The sequence below is a fragment of the Triticum dicoccoides genome, chromosome 4A (assembly GCF_002162155.2).
Source record: "Triticum dicoccoides isolate Atlit2015 ecotype Zavitan chromosome 4A, WEW_v2.0, whole genome shotgun sequence".
NCBI lineage: Eukaryota > Viridiplantae > Streptophyta > Magnoliopsida > Poales > Poaceae > Triticum > Triticum dicoccoides.
Window position 1 is genome coordinate 74,210,198 of NC_041386.1, and position 16,134 is coordinate 74,226,331.

Here is a 16,134-nt window from a genome sequence, read left to right on the forward strand (position 1 = left end):
GTGTTATTTATATGTCTTGAGAGGACCCAATGGATATCCAGTGGATATGGATATCCATCGGGTTTGGACATGGACAAAATTTATCACCCATGGTTTTTTTCATGGATGGACAAAGACTGTCTTCATTGATATGGATTTAATATTGTTCAACCCGATCCAAACCCGACCCATTGCCATCCTTAGTGTCTCCTCTTTTAGTCAATTAGCAAAGTGTTTGGTATAGCGGTGCATCCCAGAGGCATTTCCTATGAAAGTGGTGGTCTTAATTCCTAGGTCGGAGGTGCTTAATTTTTTCTTTCATTTTAGGGAAAGCCTCAATGGTGCATTTTATTGATGCTTCAAAATAGTTACAACGCTTATTTCATCCAAAAAAATAAAAGTAGGGGGATTGTCATCCCAAAAAACAGAAGAGTTTGAAGTAACACTGGTACAACGACGTGCTATACAAATAGTTTTAAACCCCTTTCCGCGACGGCATTTGGAACCGTCACCAAGTGAGTGTGGGTGATAGGGGGGTCCTTCCCACACGACCTAGAAATCGTCGGGGATAGGCCCTCCCGGGACACATGCTGGGGCCGTGTGCGATCGGGCGAGGCATCGAAATCCAATCATTTCCATAGGTATGTACATCCCACACGGCAATCTGAGAAAATCATTTCCGTAGGTATGTATCCCACACGGTGAATCCCAGAAAATCATTTCCGTAGGTATGTATATCCCACACGGTGAATCCCAGAAAATCATTTCCATAGGTATGTACATCCCACATGGTGAATCCTAGAAAAACATTTCCGTACATATGTATATCACACACAGTTCTTTGTGTGGAAACGTTTGTGCAAGGTGGCCTAACGCAAATAGTTTGCTACCGAAAGCTGTGTGTGATTGTTAGTTGATCGAACACACCTACTTTCTAGAAACCGTGCAGGTTGTTTGAGTTCATCGCCCACGGTTTTGTCTGAGTAACCATCTGCAATAGAAAACCCCAATAAGCAGGGTAATTAGCCTATTATTGATAATCCATGTACTAATCAAACCGATACTTCTTATAGAACACGCCAGATATTTCATATCCGTATAAAAGCAACCAGGATTTCATAATCGAATTACATCAGATAGCTTCGGCACTTAATTAGGCCATTACACAACAGCACCAAGTTTCATATGCTGCATCAAAAACCTTTGGAAAGTAGCATCATACACGGTAAATAGACAGATGAATCTCATTGGGAAACTGCAAAAGCGGAAGGCAAATATTGAGCCTTTAGTGATGTTGAATGTCCTTGCAACTTTAGGCCAGTGGCTATGGATAATTGCCCGCCCAACCTTCATCCTCGTCAGCAAGACTTCAATCGTGGGTGTTGAATGAATACCTTCCTCGCCTCTTGACCATGCATGTGGTTTGAGAGGTAATCATCGGTGAACTGCTTTGAAAAGTACTGAAAACAAAGCTATGCATAAATTGTTGTTTTAAATTTTGAAATGGCGCAAGGGGTAAAAACAAGGTAAAAGAGTTGGTACCATCCTATAGTTGACTGATGTCTTCTTCATTGTGCAAACAAAGATCTTGCTGTTATTCGTCGCAAGTTTTTTCATCCTAACAATCTTTCTGAGTTTCTTGACTTGACTGATATTCATGGACATCTCATATCTCCATATGCAAAATGGGTCAAACAGTTGGTCTAAGCCTCTGACAGCAGGACCTACATGTGTAAGACCAAATTGTAAGAAACGTAAATATTAGAATGATTCCTGTAACTGCACAATAATGTGCTATTAGCCAAAGGACCTTGCTTGAACAAACCTCGATGGTAAACTGCAGTGTCTCCCATTGTTTCCCTGCAACACACATAAGGAAGATCTTGATCAGGTTAACTGAGAGTTGTCATACTATCAGTAGAATATGTATTGAGTACAACCAAATTCGATTGGTGTCACATGCATAACAATACAAAATTGTACCCACCGAAAATGAAAATCAAATTGCAGAACTGAACCAAACAGTTAAATGGACAGCAGACCAAATGAACCAAAATAGTTAACTGAGCATGACATTGCAGAATGGAAACATGTACTAGAAGATAAGACAGTTAACAAAACAAAGAATGCTTGAGAACAGTACTACTAAATGTAGCAATTGTTGGACCAAAGTGTTAACGGAACATTACATTTCAGAGGACCAAACTATTAACTGAACATCAGATTGCATATTAACATTACATAGGACAAATCACTAGAAGGCACTGGCGGTGGCCTTGAGAAAACAACACGAACTGTATTTTAAAGTAGAAAACTGCATGGCGGTGTTGGCGGTGGCCTTGAAGACGAGGTGCTCCTCCAAGATCTGGCGGTCGACACGCATGGCAGCCATAGCGACCTCGTGCATGTGTGCGGCCGCATGCTACTGAGCTCCATGTTATACTGTGTGCAAAATGGCTGTTGGCGGCGCTTAATTGGAGGAGGGGAGCAGTGATTTCGGTGGAAGGTGTCGCACCATCGGTCGGTGCATGTGGGATGGGAAAGGAGGAGGATCGTGTGGGTGGGTGTGGATTAACTGACCATATCGACGAGGCCGCGCAGCAAGAAGAAGGATCGCCAGCGAGGAGGCCGCACAGCAAGAAGAAGGGTCAGCGGCGAGGAGGCCGCACAACAAGAAGAAGGGTCGTCGGCGAGGAGGCGGCGCTACAAGAAGAAGGGTCGCCAGCGAGGAGGCGGCGATGCAAGAAGAAGGGTAGCCGGTGAGGAGGCGGCGCTGCAAGAAGAAGGATCGTCGGTGAGGAGGCTGAGCTGCTAGTAAGCAGCAGTGAAGATTTGAACTTGGAAATCAAGGAGGAAAAGTGAGAATGTGGCTTTTGGTAGGAGGGAGGGCGGGGAGATAGATATTTCCACGGTGGCAAAAAATTTTGCTCGATGCTGCGAGAAACCGGCGCACAAGTGTGGTTCAAGCGGGGGCGGTGGACTGTAGAAGACGAAGCTTCCTGCGTAAGCCACACAAGACGGTGCGCCAAGATATTTTATATCGCATCCCACACGATTCTTTCTAGTAAACTGTTTGTGGTATACATGATTTTTTCATTATGTTTTGAAAGACAAAATGGTGTTACAGAGGGAAAGGATGGTGTTTGAATTGCTAGAACATTTGCGTACAGCGAACATGCAACTAGTACATGAGTGTCGTGCCAAATTTTGGAATTATTCCAGGTTCGTTTGGCATTTTTATGCATTAATTGAGTTTCTGGGCATTTAATGTGCATAATTCAAATTTGAACTACAAGCACATGCTCCAATGCAACAAAGTTTGTTGAAAAATCACATGTGTGTCTTTGGGTGAATTTATAGGTCCCATGCAAGAAATGGGAATGAAATTCAAACATCTATGCGTCGTGGCTCGGCCGGAAAGATTGAGAAACTTGGTTTTTTAATTCCTGTAAATCCAAAACACGCCTGAAAATCATGAAACTTGGCATGGTGTCATGACATGGCACCAACATGCTACAGTAATTTTTTTGGCCGAATTAGGACAAGCTTTGGTGTAAGCTTCTTGCAAACCGGAGCTTCCCTCAAGAAGGCTCGTGGTTCCGAGAGGGAACGTGTCACCTCCGTGTGCGAAACGAGATACATACACTGCCTTCTCCCGCCTTAATTTTTTTACACAGGCAAATTAGACCAAATAGAAGTATTGTGCTAATTTTTCAAATTATTCCAGGTTCGTTGGCCTTTTTATACCTTAATTGAGTTTCTGCGCATTTAATGTGCATAATTCAAATTTGAACTACAAGCACATGCTCCAGTGCACCAAAGTTCGTTGAAAAATCACATGTGTGTCCTTGGGTGTATTTATAGGTCCCATGCAAGAAATGGGAATGATATTCAAACATCTGGGCGTCGTGGCTCGGCCGGAAAGATTGAGAAACTTGGTTTTTTAATTACTGTAAATCCAGAACACGCCTGAAAATCATGAAACTTGTCATGGTCTCATGACATGGCCCCAACATGCTGTGGTAGTTTTTTTGGCCGAATTGGGACAAGCTTTGGTGTAAGCTTCTTGCAAACCGGAGCTTCCCTCAAGAAGGCTCGTGGTTCCAAGAGGGAACGTGTCACCTCCGTGTGCGAAACGAGATACATACACTACCTTCTCCCGCCTTAATTTTTTTACATAGGTTGATTACACCAAATATAAGTATCGTGCTAATTTTTGGAATTATTTTGGGTTCGTTTGGCCTTTTTTATACATTAATTGAGTTTCTGCACATTTAATGTGCATAATTCAAATTTGAACTACAAGCACATGCTCTTGTGCACCAAAGTTGGTTGAAAAATCACATGTGTCCTTGGGTGTATTTATAGGTCCCATGCAAGAAATGGAAATGAAATTCAACATCTGGGCGTCGTGGCTCGGCCGGAAAGATTGAGAAACTTGGTTTTTTAATTCCTGTAAATCCAAAACACGCCTGAAAATCGTGAAACTTGTCATGGTGTCATGACATGGCACCAACATGCCGCAGTAATATTTTTGGCCGAATTGGGACAAGCTTTGGTGTAAGCTTCTTGCAAACCGGAGCTTCCCTCAAGAAGGCACGTGGTTCCGAGAGGGAACGTGTCACCTCCATGTGCGAAATGAGATATGTACACTGCCTTCTCCCGCCTTAATTTTTTTACACAGATAGATTAGACCAAATAGAAGTATCATGCTAATTTTTGGAATTATTCCGGGTTTGTTTGGCCTTTTTTATACATTCACTACTGTAGGATACTGCTAACGTGACACTACGATCAGAGACCCTTTGCCAAAACTGTGTGCGATGCAATAATCGCAAACGGTGGTGTTAAAAAACCATTAAAAAGGTGCAAAACATTTGCGCTGGAGGATGCATCAAACACGCTTCAGATTTTATTTGCATGTGCAATGCAGGACACACGGTTAATTCATTCAAACTGTCTGCGATGAGGCAGAACAACAGAAATGGGCAACCATAACAATGTGTGTGCGATGCAAGACACACGGTTAATCCGGTCGAACTGTTTGCGATGAGGTAGAACAACATAAACGGGCAAGCCATATCTATGTGTGCGAGTGTGATATATGACATACGGTTAACTCGGATGAACTGTTATCGATTAGGGAACACAACAGAAATGGTTCAACTTAACAAGATGTGTGTGATATGCGGCATACAGTTCACATGGATGAACTGTTTGCGTTGAGCCAAAAGAACACAAACGAGTCATGTAAACAAGATGTGTGTGATACGTGGCAAACAGCCGATAGTTTGCGATGTGAAATTACAACACAGACGATCAATGCGATTACTTTGTGTGCTATTCTATGTATACAAAAAACTTTGAAAAATGCAAACTAGTTGCTTGCGGTGGCGGAGTATTGCACACAATGCGTCTGCGAGTACTCGTGTGCGATGATTAGTATGTTACACATACATTTCCTTATGTTAACATGTGTGTGAATTTGCAATATGGACAGTTAATCTGCAAATGCCTTCTGGCCATCGGGCACACGCTTAAACTCAATGAACTATGTACGGTAGTAATACTTTCCATGAAAATTTATGAACTTGGGTAACAGCATTTGAGTAACATATATATAGTGGTTATACTATTCGACAAAAGGAGGATCTTCGTAACACGGTTTTGACAACCATATGGTCCATATCTACATACTTAACATATATAGTAACAACTAGCACATTTTAAGAGGCCGAGGGCCAACAACAACAACTATCCACTGGAAGCAGCTTGATCACGGCGACTCGGCATCTCGTCAGTAAAAAGTAAGAGCCCTCCTGTGCCTTGGTAGATCATGAGTAGAACAATGTCTCCAATTTTCCAATATGGATGCATTGCCACGAGAAGTGAGAACTTGTTAATTTGAATGGTTCCATTTCTGCGAGAAATGCAGTACCTTGCAATCACTTTGGCGTTATTAGCAGGCACAAGTGTAATTCGACCACGCTGGGAAATAGATCCAGGAACTGCTACAGGGGGCAATTTCTGTTGACATGTAGAATAAAAACAATTGTAACATATCGCTGAAGATATATATATATAGTTTATGAGCATCAACATTAAAATAAGACTTTTTCCAGCGTTTTGTGCACACAATTGGTCTTGTTCAGTGTGTGCACCATAGGTCTAATTAATCCCATCCAAAATCCAGCGTTCATACGCTGTGCTATCTCTATCAGATTATCAACAAAGTTTATGATATGCTTCAAGTCCTTCCAGTGAAATTTGGTACGCTTAGTAACATACAGGTCGTTCACTATGCATCCAACATATCCTGCTTAAAAGGTGGAAAGGTATTATCTAGTCAGAACATGGCAGAAGAATATTTAGTGCGCATAAATTGGTAAATAGAATTTGTTACTGCGTAGGAATGGAGTGAGAATATGATATTACAATTGGTTGCTTAAATAGTGATCAATTGGTTTCTTAAATAGTAATATGACAGCAAGTAGAAAGTTGAAAGGACACTAACCTCGATCAGACTTTGATCGGCTAATGACATGGGGGAAGTAAACATCCATGTTAATTAGACCAAACTGTGGTGCACGCACTAGAATTTTATTGCCAGCTTTCAGTTCATAACACTTAGACATTTTTCTCCAAAGGTCCGCATTCAAATAAGAGTGACCATCTTTATCAAGTTTTACGCTAACCGTCATTGTAAATCCATGCTGCGTTGTCAATATGACATCCTGGGAGTCATCGGCAAAGTAAAGCCCAAGATTACCTTCTGCTCGTGTTCTTGCAAAGCAAGGGATGTACTACTTGAAATGAAAATTAAGATCATAAATTAGATATATTGAAATAACAGAGCAAGATGCAAATATGGGAGTAACTGATAGAACGGATCCATATATATATATATATATATATAGAGAGAGAGAGAGAGAGAGAGAGATGAAATACAAAAATATAGAATAAAAAATAGATAATGTAACAAAGATTTGATGCAAATATATAGATAATGTAGCAACATACGGTATATGTTCACAAATTTAGGCCATGCCGACCGTGGTCGGTTGAGATTGAACATACCGAGCACTCTCTGAAGTCATCCGGAATGGTGAGATAGAACTTCGTTTCCGACTGGCCACGACCATAGTTGCCCGATTTGTGCTCGCACTATGGACACATGAATGAACACCCATGAATCAGCTAGAACAAAAATGATTCAACGACGATTTCCGCTGGTTGATTAACAGCGACGGACGGACTGCGATAAGAGGTGAGTGAATATTTTGCTAATTAATTTGATTACCTTCTCCATGAGAAAAATCCCCGGCCCAATCCCGTAGAAAACCCCAGTCGACCAGAGTCTAGAATGTCGGTTCAGATAGGCAGCGGAAAACTATGGAGGCGAAATCCGGTGCCGTTTGGAGTGCGACCTACGCCCGCCACTAATAGCCGTCGAGCTTAGGGTGCAGAGTTGCGGAGGATTCCATGGCGAGTGAGTGGGGACGAAGTGGGCGAGGGTTTTCTTTTCCTTTTGCATGTGTGAGTGAACACACACGGTTCGCAGAGGCGACGGAGATGAATCGTGTGCGATATTAAATCACCGAGATTGAATGGGAACCCAAATTTCCTTTGTCTTTCATCCATGAGTTTTTTTCTATGATGAACATAAACCCTGCTAATCACCATGTTCAAACTTGACACTTTTCCGGGTTCATTTACAATATTTAGGGGATTATGTGCATTTTGTAGGCATTAATGCACGTAATTCAAATTCAAACAATCAGTGCATGAAAGGGTGCACAAGAACGGTCTGGAAAACCATGCTCGTGCTATTTAGTACATTCTCATGTCTTTTACAAGGAATGGGCAGATATTTCAAGGAAATGTGTGGTAATAGTCAACCATAAACCCGTCGTTTACTGGGTTAACAACTATACAAAAATGAAATACATGCTTGGAAAACACATGACGCCTGGTGTGGTGCCATGGTATGACCTCACCGTGCCTTTGTAAAAATGTCGTCATGCATGTCTTTCATAAAACAAACCATCACCGAGGAAGTTTCATGGTTTCGTGGGGGAAATCACCAAGATTGAAGGGGGGTCCAAATTTCCTTTGTCCTTTCTCCACGAGTTTTTTTCTATGATGAACATACAACCTGCAAATCATTGTGTTCAAATTTGGCACTTTTCCGGGTTCATTTGCCATATTTAGGGGATTATGTGCATTTCCTAGGCATTAATGCACATAATTCAAGTTCAAACAATCGGTGCATGAAAGGGTCCACAAGAACGGCCTGGAAAACCTTGCTCGTGCCATTTAGTAAATTCTCATGCCTTTTAGAAGGAATAATGGATAGATATTTCATTGAAATGTGTGGCAATAGTCAGGCACAAATGTTTGTTTGTTGGGTTTTCAACTATAGAAAAAATGAAAGAAATGCTTACAAAACATGACGCCTGTCATGGTGGCATGGTATGACCTCACCATGCCCTGGTAAAAATTTGAGAAGGTTTGGCTTATGTCGTCATGCATGCCCTTCATAAATCGAACCATCACCGAGGAAGTTCCATGCTTTCGAGAGGGAAAATCCCCAAGATTGAAGGGGAATCCAAATTTCCGTCCTAGTTTGTCATTCAGTTTTTTTTCCAACGATCAACATACCGCCTCAAATGCAACATGTTCAAATTTGACATTTTCCCGGGCTCATTTACCATATTTTGGGGATTATGTGCATTTCTAGGCATTAATGGACATAATTCAAATTCAAACAATCGATGCATGAAAAGGTGCACAAGAACGATCTGGAAAACCATGCTCGTGTTATTTAGTACATTCTCATGCCTTTTACAAGGAATAGATAGATATTTCAAGGAAATGTGTGGCAATAGTCAACCATAAATGTGTCGTTTACTCGGTTAACAACTATACAAATAATGAAACACATGGATGGAAAACATAACGCCTGGCGTGGTGCCATGGTATGGCCTCACCATGCCCTGGTAAAAATGGGAGGATGTTTTCCTTATGTCGTGATGCGCCCTTTCATAAATCGAACCATCACCGAGGAAGTTTCATGGTTTCAAGGGGGAAATCACCAAGATTGAAGGGGGTCCAAATTTCCTTTGTCCTTTGTCCTTTGTCCACGAGTTTTTTCTACAATGAACATACAACCTACAAATCACCGTGTTCAAATTTGGCACTTTTCCGGGTTCATTTGCCATATTTAGGGGATTATGTGCATTTCCTAGGCATTAATGTGCATAATTCAAGTTCAAACAATCAATGCATGGAAGGGTCCACAAGAACGGCCTAGAAAACCATGCTTGTGCCATTTAGTAAATTCTGATACCTTTTACAAGGAACGGACATATTTTTTGATGAAATGTGTGGCAATAGTCAACCACAAATGTTTGTTTGTTGGGTTTTCAACTATATAAAAATGAAATAAATACTTAAAAACATGACGCCTGGCATGGCGCCATGGTATGATGTCACCATGCCCTAGTAAAAATTTGAGAAGGTCTAGCTTATGTCGTCATGCACGCCCTTCATAATTCGAACCATCCCCGAGGAAGTTCCATGCTTTCGAGAGGGAAATCCTCAAGATTGAAAGGGAATCCAATTTTTTCGTTCTTTGCCCTAGAGTTTTTTCTACGACGAAGATACACCCTGCAAATCACCGTGTTCAAATTTGGCATTTTTCCGGGCTCATTTACCATATTTAGGGATTATGTGCATATAAATCTAATCCAGCTACAGGTGCACGGGTGTGATGTGAGGGACGTGAATTGTCGTTCGATTGTGGCGCATCCAATGGTGCACACGCGCGATCCGCGTGGCTGGGGTTCCGGCCAATCATAACGCAGACACAATAGGCTCAGCGCACACTGTTTCCAGAAGCGACGGAGATGAACCGTGTGCGGTAATGAACGAGCAAAATTGTAAGGGAAGCCAAATTTCTCTTGTTGTTTGTTATTGAGTTCTTGAATACCACCGCATTGTACGGCTGCCCGGCCCCTCCGTCCCAGAGCTCACTCCAGGCGTCGTCCATGGCACCGCAGCACACAGTAACTGGTAACGAAGCGATGGCATCCCGCCTGTCGGTGTACTAGAGTAGGGGTACCCTAGTACCCCGAACTTGTGCACGGGCAGTCGCAGCATCCCGCGGCAAGGCTTGCCGGGTGACCGCCAAGACCCTCGGTGGTTCCCTTGAAGACCATTCAAGAACAAAGTACTCAAACCAAGGCCCCGGCAAGAGGAGCTTGCCGGGAAGGCCAACCCAGGCCCCGGCAAGAGGAGCTTGCCGGGAAGAGACAAGACCGCGCCAAGAGGAGCTTGTCGGGGAGGCCACTCAAGGCATACCAAGAAAGCTTGCCGTGGCGCGCCCTGCGTCCCGGCAAGGCCCGGTGAGCGACAAGCTCCCAAACACGACAAGACGACGACCGCGGCAAGGAGCTTGCCGCGGGAAACCCCCACTTCGTGCCCGCGCTCCAGCACACCTGCTAATGTGTCGCTCTAGGACTCTTCCAAGCACACGTGGCAGGAGGCTGTGTAGCTAGGGGTGCGCGGTGGCAAGCAGAGATGAAGAGAAGGCCATCGTGGCAAACGGTGGCGCTCCTAACGGTCACTTTTTGCACTGTTTAGGCAACTCAGACAGGCATTTAATGCCCTTGTCCCCTGCCGTCAGAGTTAGGTAGGGTGCACTGTATCCACAGTAGCGGTAGCTGCACCTACTGCATCCTTTTCCATTTTTACCCTTCTTGTCTATGTTGCCTCCTGTCGGTGACCCCTTGAAAGTATAAAAGGAGGCCCAAGCGCAACGTAGAGGGGGTTCGGCCGGCTCGGCTCATTCGGAAGCACCAGGAACACTCTCACGCTCAGTCTGGCAGCGTCCATCGCTCCTGAGCAAGAATCCAATATACACAAACAAGCAGCAGTAGGGTTTTATGCATCCGTGCGGCCTGAAGCTGGGTAAAAACCGCTCGCGTGTACCGCCTCGATCCGCTCTTTGTGCGGCCTCCGCCCTCACCGAACCGAAAGGGGCCCTGTCCCCATAGGTGTTGGTGGAATCAGCCTCCCCGACATCTCTGGCGCGCCAGGTAGGGGGCGTCGAGATCATGCGAACCCGATCCGGCGTGCACGCGAGCTAAATCTTCATCGTCTTCACCGACATGCCACCGAAGAAGAAGGCTTCGGGGGCAACAGCCCCGTCTGCGTCGCTTCCACCACCTCCGGAGCAGGCGGACGGTGGAGTGGACGCCGGTGGAAGAGTGGACATCGACGAGGGTGCCCACAGCGCTGCCAAGTCCAAGGACAAGGCCGCGTAGACCTCGGCGTCCATACGCCCACCGCGCCCATCTCAGGAAGGGCGGGACCAGCAGCGTCATAGCGTTCGCAGCACCATACGTCCGCTGGCCCAAGATCAAGCTGGTGGTTCGCGTGGCGTTCAAGACCAGCATGCACGCCAGCATGCTAGCCCCAGTGAGGTGCGGTCGCCTGGACGGGACACTGCTCCTTCTAACTTGGTTAGGAGTCCGAGCATGTCCCGCTCCTCGCACCGTTCACCTCTGCCGCCCACCACGCCGGCGGAAGCCTTGGCGCGGGCCCAGCTACTCCTGGATTATCCTCCGACGGCGGACAAGACCGACGAATGGAGGGCCACTATCCAGAGCCTCATCGGCTTCGCCAATGGCGACACTGCGCGGCAACCAAGCACCTCACTGCCAAGGCAGGACAGCCGGACGCGAGCCGATGGCAACAAGACCGGGGGAGGTGCGACTTCCATGCACTCTCCACTACGAAGGCCAAAGTCGCCGACTCGCCGGGTCCACCCCGACAGCGGCTCCACCGCGTCGTCGGACCCACGAGCTCGTCGCGACCAGCGCCAAGTTGTCCATGAACGACGACAAGAAGAAGCTCGAACCCGCATCGAGCGCCAAAGAGAAGCGCGACGTCAATCCGACAAGCGCGCTGGGCCCTCTGTTGACATGCATGCGCCAGGGGAACCAGGCGATCTGCCATACGCGGTAGGTTGTCCTGCGTTCACCCGTGAGCTGCGGCAAGTCCAGTGGCCCAGCACAAAGAATTTCAAACCAGACGTACCAGAGAAGTACGACGGCAAGACGCATCCGTCGGAGTTTCTCAGCATCTACACCATCGCGGTGCAGGCTGCCGGGGGACGGGACGACAAGATCCTTGCCAACTACTTCCCGCTAGTACTCAAGCCCAATGTCAGATCCTGGCTCATGCACTTGCCGGACAACTCCATATCCTCCTGGGCTGATCTGTGCCATCAGTTTGTCGGCGCCTTTACAGGCGGCCACAAACCACATGGCCAAGAAAGCGATCTTCATCTGCTCGCCCAGAAGGAAGGAGAGCCACTGCGCAAGTACATTCAGAGATTCAGCCGTGTACAGCACAACATCCCAGACCTCCACCCCGCCGCGATCATTAGCGCGTTCCATCAGAACGTGCGAAACTGAAGGATGAGGGAGGAGATGGCGATGTGTAAGATCAGAGACGTCAATGAGCTTTATGCCCTGGCCGACAAGTGTGCACGCGCTGAAGAGGGGAGGAGGCTCCCCGGAGAGGATACAGGAGCAGGAGGATCTGACAGTGAGGATGCCGCCCCGACAAGGAAAGGCCGGCGGTGGAACAACAGAAGGAAAAAGGGCAAGGAAGTGCTAGCTGTCGAGCAGACCGGCAGCGAAGGTGGCGCCAAGGAAGCTAAAGCTGGTGGCTCCGACGAGGAGGCCCAGCCTGTGGCGGCCGCCGACAAGCAGGACGGCTCCGGCAAGCAGTATTGTAAGATCCACCGCACCAGGGGTCACGATCTCCAGAATTGCAAGAAGGTTGAGCAGCTCGTTGAGCTACAGAAAGCTGAGTACGAGCGGCGCGACAAGGAGAAGGCCCAGGAAGGTGCTGGTGGATCCGGCAAGAAACGTCCCAGCCGAGGAGGACGCCGCGGCAAGGCCAAGCAGCGGCAAGGAGACAGACCTCCCCGCGGCTGCGACAAGGATGAAGATGACGACGACGATGAAGACATGGATGATGACGAGGCCGATGAGCAGGAATTTCAGAAAGCCACAGAGGTCCTGTGCGTTGACGGTGGTGCTTCTCTGCATACTTCGCACCGCCAACTCAAGCAGTGGATGCGGGAAGTGAATGCAACAGAGCCATCCTTAGAGTCACGCAAGCCTCTGAAATGGTCCAGCACGCCTATCATCTTCGACATTGAGGATCACCCTGATCGCGTAACTGCGGTTGGGTGCTTACCGATGTTGGTTTCACCAACTATCCGCAACCTCAAGGTCACGAAGATGCTAGTTGACGGCGGGGCCGGCTTGAATCTGATCTCCTCCGCGGTCCTTCAGAAACTCTAGATCCCTGACAGCGAGCTCGAGGAGACCGGCACATTCCAAGGAATCAGCCCGGGAAGAAGCAAGCCGAAGGGAAAGATCACGCTGCCGGTCACATTTGGCAGCGAGATGAATTTCAGAAAAGGGTCACATTTGACGTTGCCGATTTTCCATTGCCCTACAATGGGATCCTTGGCCGTCCAGCGCTCGCCAAGTTTATGGCAGCCTCTCACTATGCATACAACATGCTCAAGATGCCAGGCCCGATAAGTGTCATCTCTGTCCCCGGCGACAAGAAAGATGCCCTTATCTGCGCCGACAAAATCTACCGGGAAGTAGCAGCCGCAGCTGATCACAACATACTTGCCGCTGAAGCTCCCGGGGGGAAGAAGAAGACAAAGTCCGGCAAGAGCTCTGATGCCCACTCCGGCAAGCGCACCTCTTCGGAGTGCTGCGCTACCGTCTAGGACGCACCATCGAGCTCCACCGGCAAGTGCAAGAAGACGATGGCAGCTCCACCCGAGACCAAGAAGGTGCCCGCCAAGAAGGACGGCACTGGTGGTACCTTCACCATCAGTGCCACGCTTGACCCCAAATAGGAAAGCGTGCTCATTGCTTTCCTGCGGGCGAATGTCGACGTGTTTGCATGGCAACCGTCTGATATCCCCGGTGTTCCCAGGAAAGTAATCGAGCACCACCTTGCTGTCTGTCCTCATGCACGGCCCGTCAAGCAGAGAGTCAGGAAGCAAGCGGTGGAGCGCCAAGAGTTCATTGCAGAAGAGATCAGGAAATTGGAAGCAGCAGGCCTTGTCAGAGGAGTGCTCCATCCCACGTGGTTGGCCAATCCTGTAGTCGTGCGCAAGGCGAACGGGAAATGGAGGCTTTGTATAGACTTCACTGATGTCAATAAATCTTGTCCCAAAGATCCATTTCCCTTGCCGCGCATTGACCAGATTGTTGACTCCACAGCTGGATGTGATTTGCTTTCATTTCTTGATGCATACTCAGGATACCATCAGATCTTCATGGCAGAAGAAGATGAGGAAAAAACCGCATTTATCACCCCTTGCGGCACATACTGTTTTATACGGATGCCCTTTGGGTTGAACAATGCTGGTTCAACATTTGCAAGGGTAGTCCATGTCGCTTTTGAGACACAGATACATAGAAATGTGGAAGCCTACATGGATGATATAGTGGTCAAGAGCAAGGACAAGGCTACCCTGATCCAAGATTTAGATGAAACTTTTGCAAATCTGCGCAAGATCAACCTCAAGCTCAATCCTGAGAAGTGCGTGTTTGGAGTCCCTTCCGGCAAGCTTCTCGGGTTCTTTGTGTCTCAGCGGAGAATTGAAGCCAACCCCGACAAGATCAATGCCATCGAACGGATTGAAGCACCGAAGCGCGTCAAGGATGTGCGAAGACTTGCCGGTTGCGTGGCTGCTCTCAGCAGGTTTATCTCTAAGTCTGCTGAGCGTGCCCTGCCGTTTTTCAAAATATCGAAAAAGGCAGGTCCAATGAAATGGACTCCGGAAGCGGAGGCCGCGCTGCAGGACTTGAAGAGGTACCTGTCCTCCACTCCAATACTTGTCGCACCTAAGCCACAAGAGAAGTTGTTGCTGTACCTAGCGGCAACCAATCAAGTGGTTAGTGCTGCGTTAGTAGCGGAGAGGGAGGCGGACGATGAGCCAGCAACCGCGGCAAGTGAATCCAGCGACAAGCAGGGGGCTTCTCCGACAAGCTCTGGTCCCGACAAAGATGAATCTGCGTAGACGTGCAAGGAGGTGCAGAAGAAGATGGTGCAGCGCCCAGTTTACTTTGTCAGCTCCCTTCTCCAGGGGGCTAGGTCGAGGTACTCTGGTGTGCAAAAATTGCTTTTCGGCCTTCTCATGGCCTCGAGAAAGCTGCGCCATTACTTCCAGGCACATGAGATCACAGTTGTCACTCACTTTCCGCTAAAGAGGATACTGCAAAATCCAGAAGCAACAGGCAGGATTGTCGAGTGGGCATTGGAACTGTCAAGCTTTGGCCTCAAGTTTGAGAGCACTGCAACGATCCAAAGCAGGGCATTGGCAGAGTTCACAGCAGAGTGGACGCCAACTCCAGATGAAGAAATTCCAGAGACGAGCATCCCCGTCAAGGCGACAAGCAAAGAGTGGCTGATGTACTTTGATGGTGCCTTCTCACTGCAAGGCGCCGGTGCTGGCGTGCTGCTTATCGCACCCACCGAAGAGCACCTCAAGTACGTAGTCCAGATGCACTTTCCCAAGGAGCAAGCAACGAAGAATACTGCAGAGTATGAGGGTTTGCTTGCCAGCCTCAGAATCGCAGCCGACCTTGGGATCAAGAAACTCATTGTAAGGGGTGACTCGCAGCTTGTCGTCCGCCAAGTGAACAAGAACTACCAGAGTCCATTGATGGAAGCTTATGTTGATGAAGTGAGAAAGCTAGAAGCACACTTTGACGGCCTGCAAATGGAACACGTTCCGCGAGCTCAGAATGACATTGCTGATGGCCTGTCAAAGTGCGCTGCACTAAAGTTACCTCTGGAACCAGGGATCTTTGTGCTCAAGCTGACTCAACCATCCGTGACACCGTCAACTGGACAGAATAAGAAGAGGAAGTTGGTTTCTGGTGACTAATTTCCGGCAGAGCTTCCCGAAGCCGCCGCCAAGAAAGTCCCCAAGATCGACGCCAAGAGTGCCGAGGAGCAGTCTGCTTCGGCGAACCTCTTGGTTTGTTCCGTTGAAGCAAACGCTCCCGACAAGTTTTGCTCCGGCAAGCTTGCCGGGGAATA